General features: G+C 38.0%; 1 non-coding gene across 1 annotated transcript; it reads right to left on the bottom strand.

The window, feature by feature from the left end:
• Positions 1-8,052: 8,052 nt before the first annotated feature.
• LOC144216765 (small nucleolar RNA SNORA31) lies at positions 8,053-8,175 on the bottom strand. The gene has a single exon (XR_013330749.1). It is a non-coding gene; the product is annotated as a small nucleolar RNA SNORA31 (small nucleolar RNA).
• Positions 8,176-26,257: the final 18,082 nt, after the last annotated feature.

Below are 26,257 nucleotides of genomic sequence, written 5' to 3'. Positions count from 1 at the left end.
ATTTTTTTAAGTTTATTTATTTATTTTTTGGGGGGGATGGAGAGAGAGGGAGAGAGAGAGAACCTCCAGTGGAGTCCATGATGACAGTGCAGAGCCTGATACAGGGCTCAAACCCATGAATTGCAAGATCATGACCTCAGCTGAAACTAAAGAGCCAGATGCTTAACTGACTGAGCCATCCAGGCATCCCTGAGGAAAATAATTTTAAACCAAATTCTTATTTTAGAACAGTGATAGGTTTACAGAGAAAGAGTGACACTAATACAGAGAGTTCCATTTACCCCACACCCAGTTTTCCTTATTATACATTATTATTACCTAAAGTCTATACTTTATTCAGATTTCTTTAATTTTTACCTACTGTACCTTTTCTGTGTTGGTACCCCACCCAGGTACCACATTTCACTTTGTCATCATGTCCCCACTTTCCTTGTTTTTGATGATCTTGACAGTTTTGAGGAGTATTGGCAGGTATTTTCTAGAATATTTCTCAATAGGGATTTATCTGGGGTTTTTCTGACAATTAAACTGGGCTTATGAATGTTTTGGAGGAAGACCATAGAGGTGAAATGCCATTTTTATCACTGACTGAGATACTTGTGTTCGTTAGGTCTCTCTGTTGTAAAGTTACTCCCTTTCATCCTTCTATACTGTATTATAGAAAGAAAGAAAGAAAGAAAGAAAGAAAGAAAGAAAGAAAGAAAGAAAGAAAGAGAGAGAGACAGTGCATGAGTGAGGGAAAGGGGCAGAGAGAGAGAAAGAGAATATCAAGCAGGCTCCACACTCAGGGCAGGGCTTGACATGGGGCTCAAACCCATGACCCTGGGATCATGACCTGAGCTGAAATCAAGAGTCAGACACTCAATCCACTCAGCCACCCAGGCTCCATTATACTGTGCTTTTTGGAAAGATGTCAATATGCTTACTCCAGTCCAGAAGAATGAGGATCTACTCCATCTCCTTAAGGAATACCTACGTAAGTTATTTGGAATTCTTCTGTCTCTTCTTGCTCATTTATTTATTTATTGCATTAGTCATTTATTTATGTCAATATGACTCAGGGATATTTATTTTATACTTTGGGTTATCATCCAATGCTACTTAATTTATTCTGTTGCTCAAATGGTTTCAACTTTGTTCATCAGGAACTCTTTCAGTTGGCTCTTGTGTCCCTTTAATGTACTCCATTATTTTTTTTAAAGCACTTCCTTATTTTCTGCCACTACAAACTGCAAAACACTCCATGCTCATCTTGGATACTTCCTATATTTCCTTTTTAATAAAAAAAAAGATACTTGAAAGAGCTATCAAATCAGAGACACTCAGAAATGCTCATTTTACTCCAGCTAAACTATTTAGCTTAATACATATACTTTTTCTTGTGGATATTTTCTTATTCTCTCCATTTTAAACCATTATAATATGAAATCATTGGTAACATCATAAAAATAATATGATAAATCAAATTCAATTAACTTCAGTATTTAGGAAACTTAATGGATCTGATATAGTTTCCTGTTGGCTAAAGGTGAAATCTACCAAGCGACTAGCTTTGAGTGTTTGAAGTAGTCTGTTCCTGATTATTCATACTCTGATCCCCTGTCACTTTTGGCATAAGGCTCCTACTTTCGTATATACCTTCGTATGTTTGCCAGGCAAACAGGTAGCCTAGGGCTCTGAGTGGGCTGCAGTATTGGGAGAAATGGCTTCTTCTGCTTGGAGGCATGAAACCATGGGAAATTAAAGTCCTCATTCTGGGAAGAGACTGGATTAAGATGCTATGTAGGTCACGCCAGTCAGAGTGGCTAAAATGAGCAAATCAGAGAACTCTAGATGCTGGCGAGGATGTGGAGAAACGGGCACCCTCCTACACTGTTGGTGGGAATGTAAACTGGTGCAGCCCCTCTGGAAAACAGTGTGGAGGTTCCTAAGGAAACTAACAATAGAACTCCCCTATGACCCAGCAATAGCACTGCTAGGAATTTACCCAAGGGATACAGAAATGCTGATGCATAGGAGCACATGTACCCCAATGTTCATAGCAGCACTCTCCACAATAGCTAAAACATGGAAAGAGCCTAAGTGTCCATCAACAGATGAATGGATCAAAAAGATGTGGTTTATCTATACCATGGAATACTACATGGCAATGAGAAACAATGAAATCTGGCCATGTGTAGCAACATGGATGGACCTTGAGGGTGTTATGCTGAGCGAAATAAGTCAGGCAGAGAAGGACAAATACCATATGTTTGCACGTATAGGAGGATTAGGAGGAACTTGACGGAGGACCAAGGGGGAGAAGAAGGGGGGAAATGGTGGGGGAAAGGGAGAGAGGCAAACCATGAGAGACTCTTGAATGCTGACAAAAACTGAGGACTGATGGATGTGGGGGGGGGGGAGGATGGGCATGGAGGAGAGCACTTGTGGGGAAGAGCACTGGGTGTTATGTGGAAACTAATTTGACAATAAACTATTTGTAAAAAAAAAAATTAAAAAAAAGAAAATAAAGTTTTAAAATTAAAAAAAAAAGATGCTATGTAGGACAAAGAATCAAATCTAAAAAGCAAGAATTCATTCTAAATCAAAAGATTGCAGCAAGACAGTGCAGAAAAGAAGGCAGTTCTGGAAGTGATTCCTGGAGATACTCTCAGACCAACAGTGTGAAGGGAAAAAACCTTTTATCAGGTGCTTGATGGCAGGAGATAACTGTTAAAAGAAATAGCCTAGTCCGAGAAGAGGGAGAAAGTGAATGACATCAGACTGGTTTCAGATCTGGCTATTTCTCTTACCAATTATGCATTGTTGGGAATTCTATATACCCTCTCTGAGTCTCGGCTTTCCCAAATACAAAAATAAAGCAAATACTGATACCTGCCTCATTACATTGTTAAGATAATTAAATGAGATAATATTAAGAATGCTTAACAAATAACTGGACTCTTAAGATTTCATTAAGTTAGCCATTTTTTTATTGTGTGTTATGTAGAGTCCGAAGTCTCTTCCAACTGGCCCTTAGTAAGATATAGCTCACTAAAGGAAATTGAAGGTGCAAAGATACAAAGGAACAGTTAGCTGAGAGTGCTAAGTGGCTTTTAGCATCTCTTGCATTTCCTACAACTTAGGTCTTGTTTATATGTCTGAACTAAAATGGACATTCCATCATTCTTTAGTTAATTGATCAGTGTAGATAGGTACACTAGTGTTAGTAAGTTTTTATGTAGTTATTTATCTTATATATTAGAAAACTTACCTACTTTTAATTTTTAGTTCATATTTTCTTCATTAGAAAGTGTCCTGTATTCTTTATTAGAATGGTACTTTTTAAAGAAAGAAATAGGGATTAAGGTGACATGAAAAATAATGGTGTGTACAAAGGACATTAAGTTTACTAAGCATTTTCATATAAATTACCTCAAGAGAAGCATCTTGGATACATGAGATCCAATGAGTGAAAGAGTGAAACTTCCTTTTTAATTCCCTGGCAGCAGCCTAGATACAAAACCCAGAGTTTGATTGTCAATGACCTTAGTATATATAGGGATCCCCTATATATGTGTATGAATGTATATGGAGAGAAAGAGAGGGAGAGATTTATTATAAGCACTTGGCTCACATGATTGTGGAATCTGAGAAGTCGGGACCCAGGAGAGTCATCTTTTACTCTATTTAGGCCTTCAAAAGATTGCATGAGGCCTGCCCACACTGGGGAGGGCAATCTGATTTACTCAGTGTACAGATTCAAATGTTGATTTCATTCAGAAACACCCTCATCACACACTCAGGAATTACGTTTAACCAAATATCTGGGCACCTTGAATAACCATCCAACTCAAGCACCAGCTCTTTCATGCTAGTGTTTTCACCAGAGTTTATTAGCCTCAAATCTCAAGAGGTCAAGGAAACAATCAGTGGCAAACTCGTAAAGTACTACCATTTGTAAAGGAAAAACAAACTCATAAGCAGTTAACAACTGAAGTATCTATGAAGAGATGTGACCCTTCAACGTCCTGCTTTGGTTTAGCCCAACCCTTTTTTATTGTGAGTAAAGAATGTATCAACCAAGCCAGCTGACCCTTGGTTCACATGTATAGGGTTTTGGACACTATCCTCAATTACCTCCCAGGGAGTTATGGTTGTAAAGTGGGATCCAAGGAACCTTATATAATATGATTTTGGAGTCCAATCAATTAATATCAGTGAGGTCTCACATTTCTTCTAGTTTCATTATCTCACCCACCCCCAGTCCCAGGATCTTTTTGTCTTCTGTTAGTTGGGATAATATGACTCCAGTATGGCTTAAGGACCTTACGATGTCATGCCTATTTTTCTCAGTGACTCCTAAATCTGTATCTCCATCTTGGACATCAATTCTTAGTTCAAGACTCTATATCCAATATCTGACCCTTTCTTACCACACTTACTATGCGTCATGTAGGTAATGCAGTGATCCTCAATGAAACTGAATTCTTGATTAAGAAGCTTATAAAGCTGTCATATAAAATTTCAGGCAGTTCCAGAACACAAAAGACAGATACTGCCCAATATTTTCTCTACTTTGGATACTTGAGCTTCTTTTAGAGACAACTGTATTTCTGTTCTGGGGAAAAGCAAGCACAAGTAGTGAATACTTTTAGATATTGTGTTGGACTTACCCTAATGCAAGCCCCTAGTGATCTCCTCTTGGGTGTGCGTGGAGCCTGTGACTTGATTCTAACCAGTAGAATATGGCAAAAGTGATAAGAGTTAATTATATTTCATTATATATGAGTCTATTTTAGTGGAGTCTGCTGGCCTGGAGGAAATAACTGCCCTATTGTGGGTCACTTATGCAGAGGGTCACATGGTAGGGAGTGTGAGTGGCCTCTAGAACTAGAGGGGGACTTCCAGCTGATAGCCAGTAGGAAATGGATGTTCAATCCTGGATGCTCAAGTAAAATGAAATCTGCCAACAAGCTGAGAGAGCTAAGAAGTAAATTCCTCACTCAAGCCTCTGGATGAAGATGCAGCCCCACCCATACCTTGATTGCATTGTTGTGAGTCTCTGATGGAAGGACCTAGCTCAGCCATGCTGGACTCGTGATGACACATGAAAGCTGTGTTTGAAGCTGCTAAATTTATGGTAATTTTGTTACCATCAGTGGGAAACCAGTACACACATTTAGCTCTAAAGAAATTTCCTGTCTTATGTTGCTGAGAAGATTTTTTTTTTAAGAACTTTATTCAAGTATGAATACGTAGAGAAAAGTGTGCAGATCACAAAAATACAGTTCAGTAAAGTTATGCAAACTGAATACATCAGCACCCAAATCCAGAAACGAAACATTACCAGCCCTCCAAAATCCCTTGAGGAAGATTTGAATGCCAGGAACTAACTGAATTCAGGTGCTTCAGATGGAGAAGTTAAGTGCTGTGTGTATCCATGCTAATTGGGTAAAACTTTTAGTCATCTGTGTCTATGGAGTTTATATCTAGGGAAGATTTTTTATACTGTTTATTTTTAAGAGAGCACAAGTGGGGGAGGGGTAGAGGGGGGGAATAGAGGATCTGAAGCAGGCTGACAGCCTGGTTTGAGCCCAAACCAGGAGATCGTGACCTGAGCTGAAGTTGGGGGCTCTTACCGATTGAGCCACCCAGGTGCCCCAAGGAAGATTTTTTTTTAAATAAAGATTTAGATTGCATTGACTCTGAAAGTTGATGTTTGTTTCTAGGAGCTGTATGTGTTTGAGGAGCACTGATTTTAGAGTCTGTGTGCTCTTCCTTCATCCCTGTAATGCTTTATAGCATGCCATCCACTTTCTTAGTCATTAATTCACTGTATTCTCCCAACAGCCCTGCTAACGAGGTTTGTCAGATATTCACCCTGTAAGTGAGCTTCAGTTATTCATTTGTGATTAAATATGCTTGGTCTGAATCTCAAAGTCAGTGCTGATTCCCACGTGGTAAGCAGAGATTTGGTTACTGGTAGGTTTAGGCTGACTGGTTGATGCCCATACTGCGTTATGTTAAATGTTTTGGCTACCACTCTTGTTCTAAGTATACCTAGAATAAAATAATTTCAGTCTGAATGAGTCTGTGAAGATGATGTATTTCACAAGTTTTCGGTGGTGGTCCTCAGATTTCACAGAGGAAATGGTGGTAACACTGAAGGTGAAATGGGAGGTAAAAAAGAGAAGGTTGTAGAGAAAGAGCCCCTCACTCCAATCAGCTTCAACTTGAGCTATTTCAGTCTTGGCTCTTTTAAATATTGGTTTTGGGTAAGTTTTTACATGAGATAAAGGGTTCTGTTACTAAAAAAATCGAAAACCACTTATGTATTGCAGCTCTACCATCTTAGAAATTAAGAAATTGAAAGTTACAAAGGTTAAATGACTACAAGAAAAACTACACACAATCATTAGATTGTAGCAAAATCTAGACATGAACTCAGTTTTTTGAATCTCAGACTTTTTCACATGATCCATCTTTGATGCCTAGAGAGCACAGGATAAAGAGCTACTTCAGCCCAATATAAACATAACTTTAATATTGTCTTACTGTGTTTCTATATAATATGTATGCATATTTGAAAATTATTTGTTTATAGTGACCCTTAATCCATGAAGAGTTAATATGGTTTACAACAACAAATTAGGAATTCGTGGGAGGGAAAGAAAGATGGACGCAAAGGCACAAAATACCAGTACTAAGGTCTAGATGGTTGTACAGGTGGGCGATGAGTGGTCTGTGAGCTTGTAGAGGTCAGTGCAGAGGAAACCAATTATGCACAACCTGGACTGAAATGTATGAAATCAAAGACGGGGAAAACACTTTCAAAATCTGGACAAGCAAAAGTAACTGTTCCAGACTGTCTGTCAGCTCTTGCCGTTCTTGATGTGCATAAGGCTTTCTTATTTCCCTTTGCTCTAACTAACATACTCAGGCTCCAAGTGCCTGAACATAATGTGGAGAGTTAAAATAGGAGTGCCTCAATGCCCAAAGTGCTTTACATCTGTCAGTTTAAAAGGAAGCCACAGTATTGCTTTAATGTGTGTGTGAGTGTGTGCGTATGCGCCCGCACACACTTTTATTAAACATATGCTTCCAGCCACATTCCACTTGGCAAGATCACAAGTACATAATAGCTACAAGCTGTAAAGAAAAAAAACCAGAGAACTTAACCAGTGTTTTTTAAAATAAATAAGATAAATAAGACCTCCTCAGCTACTTGAAGCATTCATTTACACATTCTTTGAGTGTGCACACTAGCTTTTCTTCTGTCTCTGAGTCTCTATTTATTCACTCCTGCCCAAAGATGAATTTTGCAATTGTACATGGTACAAACATTGGAAATCTGTGTTTACATTTGTGTTTCCAACTGAATATGCTAATGGTGTTTAATCAGCAGTGATGTTGCTTTATATCAATGTTTTGTGCCACGTAGAGCCTCAGTGATAATGTTATGATAACCAAAATTTTTCCCACATCAAAACTTGGAGACTATCCCAGGTTTTTTTGAACAGCCATTTGATTTCAAAATATGATGAAATCCTTTAATCGTCTTCAGGATTATTTCTGTGTTTTCAGGAAGCATTCAGTATCCCCTTGGTTTCAGTAAGGGGTGGTGGCGGGGCTTGAAACAGATTTGCTCTTGCCGCAGTTCAGAGATTTTAGTACCCAAGCAAGCTCACCAGCTGTCTAGAGGACCTGTGGGAGGAAGCTCCAAGTTTGGTGCTGCTGTTGGAGGAAATGGCCGCAGGCTGCTTGGAGTGCAGTTTGGGGATACTCTGCGGTGAAACCCAGCAGCACACTGGCCAGAACAACAAGAATCCTGCAGTGGTTGAGTGAGATGGAGATGGGAAATGACAGCTTTTAGTCACAGGTTTACAGAACATATTTCTAATCTTCTAATAATCTAGCTGAAGCATCATAGGGCCCGCACAAGATTTGATGAGTGTCTGACCCTAGGCAAGGAGCTACTCTGCAGATAATGTATGTACTCTTGGTTTTTTTGGTTGGTTGGGTTTTTTTTGTTTGTTTGTTTGTTTTTTGTTTTGTTTTGTTTTGTTTTGCAAATATATTCCCTTATTCAATCTGGGCTACGACAAAGAAAGTGCAGAGTTTTTTTTTTCTTTGCATCCTAATGCAAACAAAAAGAACAACAGCAAGTTATTTAAGGTCTATCAGTAAATACAATAAAAGATCATACTCTTGAGTCTTATGGCACACACATATCCCTCTCCTCTCAAAAAACCAAACAAAAATAGTGGAAGAATAACAACCTCAACACCCAAACTTCCTTTTATAAAATAGAAGTATTTCTTATTCTTCGTGTATGTTCAAAATTGAGACTTCTTTTTTCTTTCCCTCTTCCCAGTGAGCATGTGAGAACCCTGCTAGTCTCTTTTGACAGAAACATGACATACTTTTTAAGGAATACTGTCATCTGGAAAACAATCCACCCTTTGCATTTTAACCTTGTTAAATTGTATCCAGATTCTCTTTAATGCTGCTTCTCTCACAGGACATAAAACATTTTGGTTCTTAAACACTTATGAGAGGTACACTGCTTGAGTTGTACAGATAGCTTTCATTAGCACTAATGGGAGTTATGCTTCTGCACCAGGAGAGAATAGAGCCTGAAGATTTTAAATTATGCTTGATGCAGATCTTCCAGATGGAATAAATTACAAGGGATGCTTAGGGGGAAAAGGTCTAAATATCCCCTAAAGCCATAGTTTAATAGCAAAGCAATACTTCTGAGTAACGGAAGTGGAGTCAACAGTAATGGCTTTGCGCCTATCACCATGCTAAGTAGCTGATATTGACTCTTGAAAATTCTTTATTGGATTAGTACTGCACTTGAATTCCATTATTTTCCAAAGGACTTGAGAGATAGTTCTCTGTCTTGAATAGTCCACTAAAATGGATTCAGTTTGGTTGAGTTTTCAAGGCCATTTATCTTAAATTCAGTACATTTCCAATTGGCAAGCACAATACCAAGATATTTATTTTTGTTTCTTAATTACCCTTTTTGAAAATAGTGCTCCCTNATAATCATCACAACATTATTCACAGTAATTTTAAAAAGTTAAATTAAGCTAACTGTCTGAAGAGAGAATAGGTTAAATAAATGATGGTATCTATCCATTCAAAGAGCATTTAACAGTGATTAATAAAGTTGATATACATGTATATTAGCTGACATAGAAACATGTTCTTGATCTGCTGTTAAGTGGAAAAAGGAACTTATAAGTATGTGTCAAAATATCATATTTGTGAATAGATATAACATATTCCTCTAAGTATAAGAATGCCTAGCAAGCTATCTACCTAGTATACCTAGGTATACTAGGTAGATAGTATACATATATATATATATATACACACACAGATATATATATATATATATATGTAATACCTATGTTTTCCAATATTCTCTGAAATAAATATACATTCCTAGGTAATAAACTTAAAAAAAAAAAAAAGAAAATAGTGCTCCCTGCATCTTTCTTTTGGGGGCATATCTTTCCCTTTGTTGTGTTAATGAATGTCTACATTTCATTTTGCTTTGAGAACTATTGCCTAGATCTCTGAGATCACTGGAATTGTTTCCTATGTTGTCTATTTTGTGACATATCTCCTATCTTCTTATTTTAAAATTTATCACATTTTCTTTCATTTGAGACTTTTTGCTTTGAGAATTATGAATTCTCTCCCATCCCCAAAATAACTGAAAAATTGGAGGAATTTTTTTTCTATAATCTAAAGAGTCATTTCCTTTATTTCATTTCCTGTGACAGCACTGTCTTCACCTGAATTTTTTCTTTTGTCTTCCAATGGAAATCAAACATGGTTTTTATTTTTATTTATTTAATATTTTTATTTATTTCTAGGCGAGAGAGAGAGAGAGAGAGAGAGAGAGAGAGAGAGAGAGACAGCGTGAGCAGGGGAGGGTCAGAGAGAGAGGGAGATACAGACTCTGAAATAGTCTCCAGGCTCCGAGCTGGCAGTCAGCACAGAGCCCGTCGCGGGGCTCGAACCCACGAACCGCGAGATCATGACCTGAGCGAAAGTCGGACGCTTAACCGACTAAGCCACCCAGACGCCCCTCAAACATTGTTTTTAACCAATATTGACAGCTTTTATGGATAGGAAAAGGGTAGGGTATAGGAGTAATGAGAGGAAGACAAGATTCCACCCACCAGGATAAGATGAGGTGATTGTCCAAAGACCAAATTGGCTGGTGAATTCACTGTGATTCACATCACCTCAGAGTTGTTCAGTATCCTAGCATTCACAGGACTCACAGAAGTAATGCCAATCGAACTTAAAAAGACTGAAGTAGATAACCCAGATAACAAGTCATGAATATACAATGGAGATATTATTTTCTAGAGTGGGATGGTGGTGCTTGCTATTCAGGACACTTTTTTCACTTTGGAATCAACATAACCAGAAGCCAAAAGAATAACCAGGATGATGTTCAGTAAGCATATAATCAGCATAGAGGAAGAGGAAATAAAGGAAAATAAAGGATATTTCAACCAAGTCAGTTGATACCTAGTGAATCATACCTGCTCTACAATAGGGTATCGTATCTGAGGGGATACATTCCCCATATTCCTGATCACTCTCCTCAGGGTAGTCTGGAAACTACCACCAATCTCTAGGATGTTAGTTTTTTTTTTTTTTTTTCCATCTTACCATCCTCCTTTGGTTTATTCAGTCCTTATCTTCTTCATTTTTTAATACTCAGTCTTTCTTTAGACATGGTACAATTCAATTGCAATGGCTCTTGCTAATCAAATTACAATTACTTTGATTTCACTTTTGAGCTGTTCTGAATTCTTTTTTTTAATGTTTATTTATTTATTTTTGAGAGAGAGAGAGAAATGAAAAGAGGGAGATGGGGCAGAGAGAGAGGGAGAGAGAATTCCAAGCAGGCTCTGCACTGTCAGAGCAGAGCCTAACCTGGAGCTCAGACTCACAGACCATGAGATCATGACCTGAGCTAAAATGAAGGTTGGACACTAACTGACTGAGCCATCCAGGAGCCTGTAAATTCTTGAGATTAGTTAAAATCTATAGTTAGTTAGTGCAACCATCACATATGCATTTTTCTAGTTGAGAGGCATATTTATTTTCTTCAGTTTTAAGTTCATGGAAAGCAAATGCTTCTCTGTTAATCATTGTATACTGCCACACATCTGCATTATGATTCTCAAATAATTTTTTTGAGTACCTGAGATGGATTAGGTACTGTGCTGGTGTTATATGAAGTTGTAAACACAGCCTATTTCTATAGGTGAGGAAACTGAGGGTCACAAGAGGCTAAGAAACTTCCCCCCAAACCTTACAGGTATGCAAGAGTGAGAGCTGGGTTTCACAGCCAGAGCTTTCTGGCTCTTTTCACTGTGTCCCTCAGCCTCCCATACTTTGCTTTTGATGTTTTGTTTGAAATTACTAAAGTAAAAAAATGTCATGAATGGCAGAAGAAGATACTGTTTTACTGTTTTGTTTTTAGGGAAACTAATGTCATCTATTCCCTGAATCTTACATTTGTTTTAATTGTGTTCTTGGATTTGGTTAGTATCCATGTCTGCAATCAAAGAAAATGCAATGTAAAAATTCTGAAAAGATAAGGATGAAAGTCACATATTCCTTTTTTGCTTTTCTTTCTTCTTTCATAGTTTATTGTAGTTGGTTTCCATATACCACGTGAAAGTCACATATTTCTAAGTGCAGTAGGCCAATCTGGAAAGGCTACAAACCATATGATTCTGGAAAAAGCAAAATTATGGAGACAGTAAATTTGATCAGTGGTTGCTAGGGGCAAGTGGGGGAGGAAAGGGTGAACAGGCAGAGCAGGAATTTTAGGGCAGTGAAACTATTCTGTATGATAATATGGTGGATGCACGTCATTATACATTTGTCAAAATCTATAGAATGTACAATACCAAGAGTAAACCCTAATGTAAACTATAGACTTTGGATGATTATGATGTGACAATATAGGCTCATCAACTGTGACAAGCATACCGTTCTGGTGAGGATGTTGATAATGGGTGAGGTGTTGTACTTATAGGGACAGGAGGTATATGGGAACTCTCTGTACCTTTTGCTCAATTTTACTGTGAACCTAAAACTGCCCTAAAAATAGAAGTTATTTTTAAAAAGTGCAGTAGAAAGTAGCAAGAGGAAGTGGGTGTTCTTTGGAAATGATGCCTGCTCCCTCTTTGAAGTAGATGTAGCACATTCAGTTACACAATCACTTCTCTACCCTCATGAGCTTCCTTTCTCTTCTTCCACTCACCCATCCTCATCCATTTTCCTTGCAAAGCCTTTAGCAGAGAATAAGGATCTTTGTGTGCATCTGTGTATTGATCTGTACTTGTGGAAAGGAAGGGAAATATGATTAGCATGTGGTCTGAATAAAGGAAAGAATTGTTTTTGTTTCGAGTTGGAGATGGTGAGCAGCAATTGGCGGGGCTAGTAGCATTAAAATAAAATTCTTGAAATAATTGTGAAGAGCTACTTCCTTGTCACCTGGTGTTTTTCTGTCTCATAGTATCTGTTATATTTCATAAGCATTAATCATCAAGAAAGACAACTCCTGGGAAGGTGCTTTTTTTTTTTAACCCCCCAGATAACTCAGTCCTAGGATTTAAAGGCTCTATATGACATTTTGTATGTCAAAGATTGCAGCTTCAGAAATCTGTCAAATCAGACAGCTCACACTGTTACTGGAAAGGAACATTTGAATATGTGAGCAAGCCTAATGGCCTCTGTCGCCTTTTAAGAGTATAAATGGACAATTCTTCACATGCACAGTGCTAAAATTAAATTAGCAGCATGGGATGGCAANGGGGGGGGGGGGGTGCAGAGTCCATGGGAGGCAGAAAGAAAAAAAATAGGCTGGGCCATCTAGAGAATGTTCTTCGGTTGGCATGGGCGAGGCAGTTGGGCAGCACTGACAGCTGCCTGCAAGTTGAAGAGGATGGGAGAGTAGGAGGAACAGGCAGGCTTGACTTCAAACTGTCTCGTTTGCATATGGCCACAAGCTGGCTCTCTGTCAGTCTACTGCCCACACCCTCCCCTCTTCATTCTGGATAAGTATCCATTTTGGAATGTAGTCTGTCAGCCAAGGCCGCTGGACATTGAGTGGCTGATCTGCTCAGACAGAATTGTTCCAGGTATAGCACAAAAAGGAAGAAAAAGGCAAAGGATATAGTGCTTTTGTGGGGTTTTTTCTTTACTGAGATATTATATTTCAGCGTCGCTGTAATAAAACTAACCTCTTAGGTCAAGGCTGGTGAAGGACATTCTAGGATAGACAAGGATGGATTTCAGGACAGACCTAGAATTTAATCTGCTGTCTCCATGGTACTGTTTTAACTCTGCATAGCATAGTTTCTTAACACTTTAAAAAGCATAGTTGAAGAAGTAAGAAAAATAACTGTTCAATTGGGATTTAACTAAACAGCTACCAACATCTGCATTCCATGAGAAATATTAGAAAATTCTGTGCATGAGTATATATGAATCTGTAAGTAGGTGTGTGTATTTGTTTTTGGTGGAATGATTGAAGAAGAAGCATGCCAAATAAATATGGTATTTATGTTGGTGGCCTGTTTTTTTAAATTTTAAATTCCAGCATAGTTAACATACAGTGTTATAGTAGTTTCTGGTGGACTGTTTGTTGAAATGACAATGGCTGTGCATGTTTGGTAGAAAGCTGTCAACATTTTTACTTGTGGACGTAAGACCACACACTTGTACATTTTAAAAACATGGGTTTTATCATTTTCTCAGGATCTACATGACGGAAAAAAATTGGGATCATTCACCAGTCAGAAGCCAAATGACTACTTACCTCAGTTCTGAGTATATTGGTTTTACAAATTGCCTTTTACACAGGAATGGTACCCAAGAGCAACCCTAACTTTTTCCCACCCACAAACTTCCAGAAATTCTTTTGAGATCCATAGAATAGGAGGTTCCTGTATTCATAGGTAAACAAATTTACAATATATATTGGAGAAACAATTCCAGCTTATGTTTTATTTATTTATTTTTGAGAGAGAGACACAGAGTGTGAGTGGGGGGAGGGGCAGAGAGAGAGAGAGAGATACAGAATCTGAAGCAGGCTCTGGGCTCCAAGCTGTCAGCACAGAGCCCAACCCAGGGCTCGAACCCATGAGCTTAATGATCATGACCTGAGCAGAAGTTGGCGGTTAACTGACTGAGCCACCCAGGCACCCCTAATTCAAGCATATATTTTGAAAATAGGGGGAATAACAGTAAGTGTAGGTAAATTATAAATCTAGTAACAAGTACAGTTATATATTTTAAAACCAGAGGATCACCCTAAACAAGTACATCTGGTAAGAGAGGGAGTCAGAATATTCATTCACAAGTACAAAGGGAGAATGGTATTAAAGTTGTAAATCATTAAAGATAACTTCTATTATTTGAACTTTTAAGTTTCAGAATATGTAGCATAAAGGTGGGCATGGGCATGTATGTGGATTTCCCTTAAACCACCACACTGAACATTCTTAGGCTGGCATAATTTAACTTTATGATTTAAAATAATTTGGTTCCTTTTGCTCCCTGTTTTAGATCAATGGGTCAACATTACTGCATTTATTTTAAATGGTGGCATAGGGAGCTCAGGTGATCTATTCCATGTCACAGAGTTAGCTGGTTCAAGAAAGAGTATTAGACTTTGGAGTTTTTATTCATAGCTTCTCTCATTCTGTTGCCTCAATGATTAGCTGAGCCATATTGTCATCTCATGGTTTACTACATGTGGGGCTAATTGCTCACTGCTTAAATAAATGAAAGTGACTAAAAAGTGACCATGACTATGTTGTGATGAAAGCCTTTCCTAAATGTCTTTAGACAAGAACTGATAAGGAGGGCACTTGTTGGGAGGAGCACTGGGTGTTCTATGTAAGTGAGGAACCACTAAATTCTACTCCTGAAACCATTATTGCACTACATGTTAACTAACTTGGATTTAAATAAAATTTAAAAAAATAATAAAGGAACTGATATTTTCAAACATTGTGATCTAATATTTACAAAGTGCTAGAGATCCAGGAGGTGGTAGTAGTGGGTAATGATTAAGAGTATGGACACATCCCAGGCTGAGAAGACTGATTACCTTTTCTGAAACAAGAGGGACCTAAGTGGTTCAGATATGACAGATACATGAAGACATCTAAACAAATGAGAGATGTTTTTTACAGATGGATAATGTTAAAGTCAGATGGAGGAGGCTACATCTCCTCAAGCCTGAAACTGTCTCCTTGACTCATTGGAACAATATGACTGTTGTAGAATATGACATCATGGAGATGTTTTCTGAAATCTGCAAGAGAGGGGCAAGGCATGATGATAGGATTAGTCAGGCCAGATTAGTCTCATACTGGCCTTACTGGAGTGACCAGTGCAATTTAATTCATTATTGTCAAATGGCCAGTCGGATTACACTTCATTGTGTGTGTGTGTGTGTGTGTGTGTGTGTGTGTGTTAGTTTTGCAGGAATATTTGAAGGGAGAAGCTGGCCACTGTACTTATGGGAATTAGCTAGTAGGTAAAAGCAGTAAAGGAGAGGGTTATCTGTGATTGTATGTGTTAGTTATCTGCTACTGTGTAACACATTGCCACCAAATTTAGAAGCTTAAAAACAACCTAACCTTTTAGTATCTATTACCATTTTTGTGGGTTAGGAGTATGGGAACAGCTGGCTTGAAGGTTCTCATGAGATAGCAGTCAGATGTCATGTGAGACTACTGTGATCTGAAGGCTTGAATGAGGCTGGAGGATCCTCTACAAAGGTAACTAACTCCTATGATTGGCAAATTGGAGCTGACTACTGGTGGAAGTTCTCAGTTCGTCTCCTGGAGGGCCTCTCCATGCACTGGTTGACTGTCCTTCTGATATGGTGGCTGGGTTCCACCAAAGTGAGCCACTCAAATAAACTGAAGCTGCAATACCATTGACAGCCAATCCTTGGAAGTCATACTGTCATGTCTGCCTGTACTTTCGTTGTCACATAAACCCGCTCTGATTCATAGAGAAGGAGACTAATATACAGTATGAATACAGAAAGTGAGGATCATAGGGGGCCATTTTGGAGGTGGGCTGCCATAATCTATTGAGAGAAATTCCCTTCTCTTTTGCAAGTAATTGAGGTAGAACACGTTTTCACTAGGAAGTCCTTGTGAATACTTGTCATCAGATTGTGATGTTGAGTCATGGTGTTTATTATATGCAGGAGTACTGACAGAAAGTAGAAGTACATTGGAATTACCCTATGGAGTAATTGCAGTAGAATTGCTATCAAAAGTGATAAGAGAGAGAAAAAATCTGCCCCTGAGTCATATTATCACATTAAGATAACAAAAGCGAACACAAGCAAACAAAACAAAAAAACCCAGAATGACTCTGGAATCACTAAAAAAACTGGGCTAACTTTCTATATTAGAGACCAATCTGAAAAACCTGTCCTTTTTTTGAAAAATATACATCTTCTACCTCAAAAGAGAAAGAAAGAAGCTTATAGTCTATGTATATTCAAAAACAAGACACAAGTGGATTGCCAAGAGGCTTTCTTCTGTTTTCCGCCAAGAACCTCAGTGATTGAACTGTACTCCTCATTTGAGTTTACTGTATTATTGAAACTGTCATGTTGTGTTAAACGGAGCCATTTGTTTCTCCACACTGGCTGATTAGTGTTTTAGGTTGGCATTGTACTTGGCTGGCCTATATTCCAGTGTACAATGACTAACTGGCCTGAACTTGGGTGACAGAACCGGGAAGGGAGTAGTGGGTGGTTAGTGAGATGTCAATCCACTCAAACTCCTACCTCAAAATTTCTTGTTCTGGGTCTCCATTTATCATCCATCTCCACTTTTCTGCTCATTGGCTCTGGCTTGACATCGAAATCACAATTTAAGTGACCAAAGGCATTCTGATACATAAACATTTCTTTGACCACGTAGACTATGTAATAAAAATAAGTCCCATAAGGGATGCTAGCCACTGTGATTGATTGGAAACTATTCTAGGGCTGTAAAACTTATGGCATTGAAAATAATTTCTAATATGTAAGGACTTCAGAAATGTTGTCAGAGAACTCGGCAAATTCAGGTTGTATTGATCAATGGGTGAATAACAAAGCCAAGCATCAAAGCATTTTCTTTCCTTTTAGATCTGTGCTGTAATGATATCCAGGTTTCAAAATATGACTTGTCTTGTAATCTACTCAGATTCTTGGCATTTTACCTACTGTGGCCTAGATTCGCATTGCACATCTTGATATCCATTTTCTCTTCTTAGAACTCTGAGGCACATGATTGTACCTTAGGCATATGATTGTCTGGAATAAGGACAACATTTGCAGCTAGATATGGTCCCATGCCTAAAGGTCTAGCCAAACACATATCAATGGAAGTGCATGACAGTTTCTGGGAAACTTCCGTAAGATAGATTGTAGGTGTGCTTTAAACCTGCTTCCCTCTCACTTGCTTCCTGCTGTTTAGAACTCAGTTGTGATGGTTGGAGCACCACGTTGGACCAAGTATAAGTAATCATGAAATGGAACTAAAAGCAGTCTGAGTCCCAGGTGATAATGAAGCCACCATATCAGCTCTTGCTTGCCTATCCTGGACTTTATGTGAGAAGGAAATTTCTATTTGGTGAAGGTAAGCTACTTTGGTAGAGCTTCATTGCTGGATCCTTATGAGGTCTTATATTGAAAAGTGGTCTTCTACTATGCTCGCAAGCACATGGCTTTGCCAGTGCCTTTGTAAGCTGTGTAGAAATAACAATGGTACTTTTCATGTGATAGTCAGAGATACGTCACTTCAGCAGCATCGCAGGGGAGAATCACAGTACCCTGATGCAGTACGCCTCCACAGAAGCTCCAGATGCTGTCACTTCTGTTGCCAAGAAAGCAGCTGCCTCTCCTGATTCCCTGTTGGTGCCAATGCACATTCCCGGGTGATTCATTTTGGGACACATGTGTTCTTGCTGTGCCAGAACGAGGAACACCAATTTCAACTTTTGCAATTCATTAATGTTTTCACACATGTGAGGTCATGAAAAGTTTTCGTGACAGCTGTTTGATGGCATTATGACTTCAGGGATAAAATACTACTAAATTTTTTCATATTAGAGGATAACAAATATGAGAAGTTCAGCATCCTATATGTGGCCAAATGAGTCCAAATTTTTTGCAAATGAAAGATGGAAAACAGACTTGGAAATAAATATGCAAAACATGAAACCTGTAATTATTTGACTCACAAGCTATAATCCTTTCTGAATTAAAGCTCATGCTTAATATGCATGTTTTAATAGTATCATACCCTTTAAAGTGAATTCATCCACAGTTTGATTAAAGAATTACATTTGTGTTCACTGTGGCTATTTTCTGTAAAGTAATTATGGAATACTTACGAATAAAACACTAAGTTATATGCTATGAAGGGGGAACACAAGTATCTAAAGTAGAGGAATCATCATGAATATGTCTTCGTTAGCATGGTACTAACAATATAGATATATCATAAGATATCATATAGATATATCATCTTCACTGAAGACTTGAAGGAAATGTGCTGACCTTTTAGCATTAGTTTTTAGTATTGTGCAGGGTATTTGGTGAATCTTTAGGATCCCTTGGTACCTTCAATAGGTGCTTGATAAAAAGCTATGTTTTTCAGAATCATGGCTATTATTTGATTCTTCATGTGTTCATCACTAGACACTCCATATATGATGTATCTTATAATCTCTTCTAATTAAAAAATGCTGCTACTATAAACATGGCTGGCAACTCCCTTTATGTGCACGTTTTGCAAGTGTGAAGAATGGCTTTTCATTTGCAGCTGTAATCAGTTCACTGAAAACATTTGTTTCTCTATAGCTGACAGTTCTGAAGCCTGTGCTAAAATAGAGTCAAAGTCATTCCTTAACAGAAGTGCACGAGATTGATTTCTACTGTTTCCTATTATCTCTCAAATGTGTTTTCTATTCAGCTTACATGTTCTATACAGGTTTGCAAAAGAGCAGCCGCTTGAGAACCCTGATGCGGAGAGTGATAATAATGCCTACTACATGCCAGGTATTTTACATGTACGTTTTGTAAACTTCATAATAATTTAAAGGGCAGCTATCATAGCTCCCATTTTGTTAATGATAAAACTAAGACCCAGAGGGATACCTGGTAGGAGTGGCTCAGTCAGTTAAGTGTCCGACTCTTGGTTTCAGTTCATGTCATGATCTCAGGACTCATGGGATCAAGCCCTGCATAGGGCTCTCGCTGACAGCGCAGACCCTGCTAGGGACCCTCTCTCTCTCTTTTTTTCTCTGTCCCTCCTGCACACACACACACAGACACTCTCTCTCAAAATAAATAAATAAATAAACTTAAAAAAGACCCTAAAACCCAGAGATTTAAGTTAACCTAATTTTAAGATCAAAATACTAATTAACAGGAAACGTTGGTATGAACTCCAGTCTGTCAGCAGCAAGATTGTGGTTTCCACTGCATGATACTACTTCCCGTGTGATACTAGACTTTCACCACTTACAGTCCCTTTAAAGCGGATGGACTATTGTAATGAATCTGCTTCAATTTTAGTGGGTTGAAGTATTTCACGACTCTGTTGTGAAGCTCAGTTGACTTACTGCTTAATGTCAGGGAGTGTGCACTGACAACACAGGTGAAATTACCTAAGAAGGCAAACATACACACCATTATTTTGACTGTTTACGATTTCTTTTCCCCCAAAGATGTCTTCATTGTTAAAGAGGATAGGCTGAAATTACGCTCACTGGGGATATATGTATATATTTTTTTGTAATTTATTTCTAGAAATTCCTGGTGATAATATTTTAGGGAGTCTCAATTAAGAGAAGAGGAAGAGGGGCGCCTGGGTGGCTCAGTCGGTTAAGCGTCCGACTTCGGCTCAGGTCATGATCTCACCGTTCGTGGGTTCGAGCCCCGCGTTGGGCTCTGTGCTGACAGCCAGCTCAGAGCCTGGAGCCTGTTTCAGTCTGTGACTCCCTCTCTCTCTGACCCTCCCCTGCTCATGCTCACTCTCTCTGTCTCTCCCTCCCAGAAATAAATAAAAACATTAAAAAAAAAAAAGAGAAGAGGAAGAATATTCTAGTCTATTGATGGAAACAGTACTGTAGAGATGGGTGAAAATGACCACATGATAATAGACTGTTGCCGGGATGGTTTGTAATGCATGAACTGGTTTGTGGAGCAGGCTGTTCAGCTGGTAATGAGGCAGCAGATATTGCCTGTGGCTTGCACATTTAAATCTTTCTGCCTAATTTGCAGAATATTAAAGGGAAAACTTGGTAGAACTTTAGAATAGTATTCCTTTAAAGGCAAACCCAAAAGAAGTCAGATCTGCTGAGTGCTCCTCAAGGAATGATTCAGGCCTGTTTAGAGACACTCCCTTTCCAGGTCCCAATTCATTGTATTGTGTTGCAAATATAAGGCAAACAATGTGTTCTTCCCTACTATAGGAGAGCAAACTTCACCCAAAGGGCTCCATTTCTCTCTCTTGTATAAAGCCGAAGCCTTTTGATACCTCCCTGATTCTTTTATTTTTTANTTCGCTCAGCATAACACCCTCAAGGTCCATCCATGTTGCTACACATGGCCAGATTTCATTCTTTCTCATTGCCATGTAGTATTCCATGGTATAGATAAACCACATCTTCTTGATCCATTTGTCCCTCGATGGACACTTAGGCTCATTCCATGTTTTAGCTATTGTTGAGAGTGCTGCTATGAACATGGGGGTACATGTGCTCCTATGCATCAGCACTTCCCTGATTCTTTTAAACACAGTTAAGCAGGTGATCTCATGGCTCTTGAGTTCAAGTCCCCACATTGGGCTCTGTGCTGAAGGCTCAGAGCCTGGAACCTGCTTCAGATTCTGTGTCACCCTCTCTCTCTGCCCCTTCCCTGCTTGTGCTCTGTCTCTCTCTGTCCCAAAAATAAATAAACACTAAAAAATTTTTTTCTAAATAAACGCAGTTAAGCATGGCAAGGTTGGGAATGGGTTGGTCAATGAGGTACTTAGAGATGACAAAACCCTGGGATCCTAGAATTCCTTGAGCTCAGATAAAGCTTCTGAAAAACTGATAGTTTTACATATGTAGATTTTAAAAATCTCACATTTTGTAAGAGACAAGCCATTTAGCTCTTGTTTTATCACCAGCAATTTGAAGCTATCATTGAGAGGGAAAATATGACCTGTGAAGTTTCATGGCATATGTAAAACCTTTCCCATTTTTCAAGTTACTCTCATTTGCTTAGTCATTTACTGAAGTAAAATTCCTTATGAGATATTACACCATAACCACCACATACACAAACAAATAAATCAATAACTAACTCTTCCCTCAAATACCTTATCAAAAGAAATTCATTTGTTTCTACCACAAATCAATTATTTGTGTATTTGGAACTTCATGTCTTTGCAAGTTAATAATTGGTTGTTTAAATCAAGAGTAACTGCATTTCAACAAAGTTATTCCCATATTGGACCCATTTTTTTTGAAGTTGGAACTTCAGGCAGTAAGGAGTTGATTATTCTTTGTATTTCGCTATTGTTAAATAATTTAACAATTATTTAAACAAGGAGGCCTTTTGGATTGAGATGGCCTTAATGTCCTGGCGGCCTACAAGCAAAAACCAAAATCTAAGCCTGTAAATGCCTCAAGGTTATGAATTTGAAACCTAAGGACAACCAGCCATAACCAACCAAGATGGTAAGCTACAGCCAGTCAAGAATTTCCTTACTTTGCTTCCACCTTTGCTGTATAAATTATTCCCTCATTGCTTTAGTCCTGATCATTATCACATTTCACCTGAATAACAGCAATAACCTACTAACTTTTTTTTTTTTGGTCATCAATCTGATCTCCCTCAGTCTTCACAGAACAAGCCAGAGTCATCCTTTGTGAGATGCAAATATGCTGCTCCCAGAGCTTCACTTTAGTAGCTGCCTGTTACTCACAAGATAGAATCTAAACTCCATTTTTAAGTGCATAGTTAGTTCAGGGTATAAAGTTGCTGTATACAGTCTCTCCCACAGTTCCTGTTAGTGGATCGGCCCTAACCACCTCTGATTTGTTGCTGCCCTGATTCAAATAGTTTTTTTTGCTTAAATAAACCCTTAAAATTTTTTATATGCCTCAGTTTCTCTTTTAACAGTGAACTATTTCCTACTCCCCACTCCCCAGATGGATTAAGAAGGCATTTGCCAAATCATATATTTTTAGAATTTCCCCATGACTTTGAACAATGAGTCTGAGTGAAAGATTAATTCTTTTGCTGCATAAGGTAATAATAATACTTACCCTATAGCACTGATATGAGGATAAAGTGAGTTAGTATGGGTAAAGTTCTTTTTAAAAGAGTTCCTGAAACATAATATGTGCTCAGTGTAAGGTGGTTATAATTACTACCTCATTGCTTTAGTCCTGATCATTATCACATTTCACCTGAATAACAGCAATAACCTATTAACTTTCTAACTTTTTTTTTTGTCGTCAATCTGATCTCCCTCAGTCTTCACAGAACAAGCCAGAGTCATCCTTTTTGAAATGCAAATATGCTGCTCCAAATGCTTCACTTTAGTAGCTGCCTGTTACTCACAAGATATAATCTAAACTCCTTACTATTATAATACAGTTTCTCCTTAGTTCTCTTGCATTATCTTGTAATTCCTCTACCTCAAAATCCACATCTTTTCATTTTATTTGTAAACCAAATGTTTAAAAAATGAGTTATAAGCTTCAACTTGGTTTTCTTTTATTAATAATCAATTGACAAGTTAGTGGATTAAAATTTCCCCTGCAATTAACTCCATTTACAAATTTATTTATTTTCAATCCATTAAGTGTTTCAAACTACGTTAAAAAAATTTAATGTCTCGATCTTAGACACCTTAAAAAACAAGTAAATGTGCTTTTTTTATAATGGTAAAAAATACATAACATAAAGCTTAGCATTTTTACCATTTTTAAGTGCATAGTTAGTTCAGGGTCCTTAAGTACATTCACTTTGTTGTATTGATGATATACTTTTAACTAGAGCTTTAAAAATAGTCCAAGGACTTAAGTGAATTTTGAAAATCTGATTAAATCAATCTTATAAGTGTTAAAAATAAGGTCTCCAAAAAATTAATATTCTGTCCACAATTTAGTTATTTTATATCTTTTATGTTAAAATAAAAATACCAATTAGATATTTCAGTATAAAATCACAAGCCTTTTATGTCAGATTCTCTTAAACATTTGGAACGTAAAAGTATATTAAAGAAAACATTTCAAAAATTTACTTATGAGAATGACTAAGGTTTTATTACCATCTTGATGCAAAGGAACAGCATCCTAATAGACCAATTAAAATATTCATTTTCTGTAGGGATATCATCTGGGAAACGAGAACAGTCACATAACCAATGTCAGACTCGTCAGGAAAAAAATTCAAAGATTTGGAAATGGGCAAGAGAGATGTTTGCCCTTTTAAAGGAATGTTAGGGATTTCCTTCAGGGATTATCTGACATTATAGGGCTATGCACCTTTGATTGTTTCTCTGTGACAATTTCATAACTGTAGGGGTAGAAATTAAGTTATAGAAAACTGGTATTTCTCAAATGATTCTCATGCATAGCAATACAAGTGAATTATGTTATGTAGAGATATAATTTGTTTCTACTCTGTGGACAAAATAATTTCAAATATTATATTTTAAGTTATTAATCAGTTTTCATCAATTAGCAAATTCATTTTAGCAGTCTTGACTGACTACACATATATATCCATCTGTGCTTTAAATTCACCTTTCAACCAGTTTAAACACCTTATTGATTTGCTCATTAATTAATGAGTTAAAGTGTTTGATAGTATTCATTTCATACTTTTATGAATCATATTCTTAATTTGTTTTAAATTTATACTTTAGAAGATTAGATTTTGAAAATAAAATGTCTGATTAAAAATATCTTGGGGTGCCTGGGTGGCTCAGTTAAGCTTCCAGCTTTGGCTCAGGTCATGATTTCATAGTTCCTGGGACGTGATGGGCTCTGCTCTGACAGCTTGGAGCCTGGAGCCTGATTGGGATCCTGGGTCTCCTCCTCTCTCTGCTCCTCTCCTGCTCATGCTCTGTTTCTCTCTCTCACTCAGAAATACATATACAGTAAAAACAATTTTTTTTTTAATAAAAATATCTTGACTGACAATTGACAGCATGCTGAGGGTGGACTATTTACTAGTTGAACAAGCTATAAACCCTATAAAGTTCTTTGGAAAATTGTTCATGCATTTTATAAACAGTGGGGATTTATTCTCAGAAGTCATGAATTACCACATAGAAAACATTTCGGTTCCAGACCAGTATTGAGAAAAGTTACAAACTTTTAGAATGTTTCCAAAAATTATTCACAACATTCTTGAGGTTACAAAACTACTTACCATTTCTGGCTATCCTGGGAGCAGAGACCCAGGATGATTTAGTCCAAGCCACAGGTAAACACGCTGAGTATTCTCCATCTCTTTCCAAGGAATTTTTAAAGATATGCTTTTTTGGTGTGTATATGGTATGCATCTTTGCTTTTTTCCTTCCTTCCTTTTTAAAAAAAAATTTTTATGTTTTATTTATTTCTGAGAGTGAGAGAGAGACAGCATGAACAGAGGAAGGTCAGAGAGAGAGGGAGACACAGAATTCGAAACAGGCTCCAGGCTCTGAGCTGGCTACCAGCACAGAGCTCGTCGCGGGGCTGGAACCCATGAACCGTGAGATCATGACCTGAGCCGAAGTCACACACTTAACTGACTGAGCCACTCAGGTGCCCCTTTCCTTCCTTTCATCCATCTGTCCGTCCTTCCTTCCTTCCTTCCTTCCTTCCTCCTCTTTCTTTCCTTCCTTCTCTCTTTCTTTCTTTTTTCTTTTTCTCTCTTTCTTTATTTTGCATTTCTACTTTTCACACCCTGATTTTAATGGATAGAATCCCTTACTCATTTAACTAGTTAGTGCTAATCTTTTTGCTGCATGTTTAAATTCAGCAAATCTTTTTATTGCCTGATTGGTTTCTTTACACTTCTCTGGCTCATTAAACACCACTCTTTCGCTGACACCCATCTTCACTCTTCTCCAGCTCATACAGAACTACAGATACTGCCCCTAGTACACTAGGTTGTCTCTTGCTGTTAGATCTTTGTACCTAAACCTGTAATCATCCTGCCCCTACTTTTGAGATGAACTTCCCTGGGAGGTTTTTCTGCTTTGAAACTCAGGGCTAGGCTTCTTTTGTGTGTGTGGTCTCATCACAACCATATATATCTCTCCTGCAGTGCAGTGTGTATCACACTACCTTGTAAATACCTGTTGCCTTGCCTGTTTTCTCTACTAGACTTTAATCTTCTTGAGGATTGGGACAACGTCTTGTTCACTGTTGGAGCTTTCACACTAAAGAGAGGCCCCGTAGAAGGTGCTCAGTACATACTAATGAGAAAAAAAGTAGATGAGGTTCAGGGAGTACCTCTGAGACTTCAATACTATATTCTGATCTCGGAACAAAGATTGAACACAGTTAAAGATAAATCCATGTTGTCGAAGCTCCTAAGGAATCTAAGGCCACGTTAGTGGCATTTTGCTAGTCTTGTCAATTTTCTGACCTTATCTAATTCACTCTTCATCGTTCGTGGGGTTGAGTCACTATCTCTTTTAGAGAAATATCCTGAGAGGACCAATGGCTAAAGGCACTTGTGACCTTATTAAAAGTGCTTATAGTTGCTGGGTACATAACCTTAAAACAGAAATCAAGTTCTCTATTGTCCTAGAGAACGACGCGAACTCTTCTCTGCCCACACAAAAGATTTATGCCACAATAAACGATGAAACAATTTTAAGGCATCATATTCCAGCAGCTGCTAGTTTGGTGTTTTCTACTGCAGGCAGACATGCTTTCCGAGAGTCTTTGCTGGCATTAAAGGGAAGCCTTGACTCCAGATCTTCTCCATAGATGAAGTCTTGTTCCTGTTTTTCATTTTGTTTTGCTTCTTAGAAAATTTCTTTGTAAAGTTTACTTTGCACCACCCAAGATTTCCATGGTTTCTGTGGCAATCCAGTTGGCTATGACCTGGAGACTTATAAAGAAAACAATTAGCATTTTATGTTCAGCTGCAATTTTTAGTGTATCAACCACATGTGATTGTACCATATTTCTG

Source organism: Crocuta crocuta, unplaced genomic scaffold (assembly GCF_008692635.1).
Source record: "Crocuta crocuta isolate KB4526 unplaced genomic scaffold, BGI_CrCroc_1.0 scaffold48, whole genome shotgun sequence".
In the NCBI taxonomy this organism is placed as follows: Eukaryota; Metazoa; Chordata; class Mammalia; order Carnivora; family Hyaenidae; genus Crocuta; species Crocuta crocuta.
This window is presented reverse-complemented; position numbering and strand designations above follow the sequence as displayed.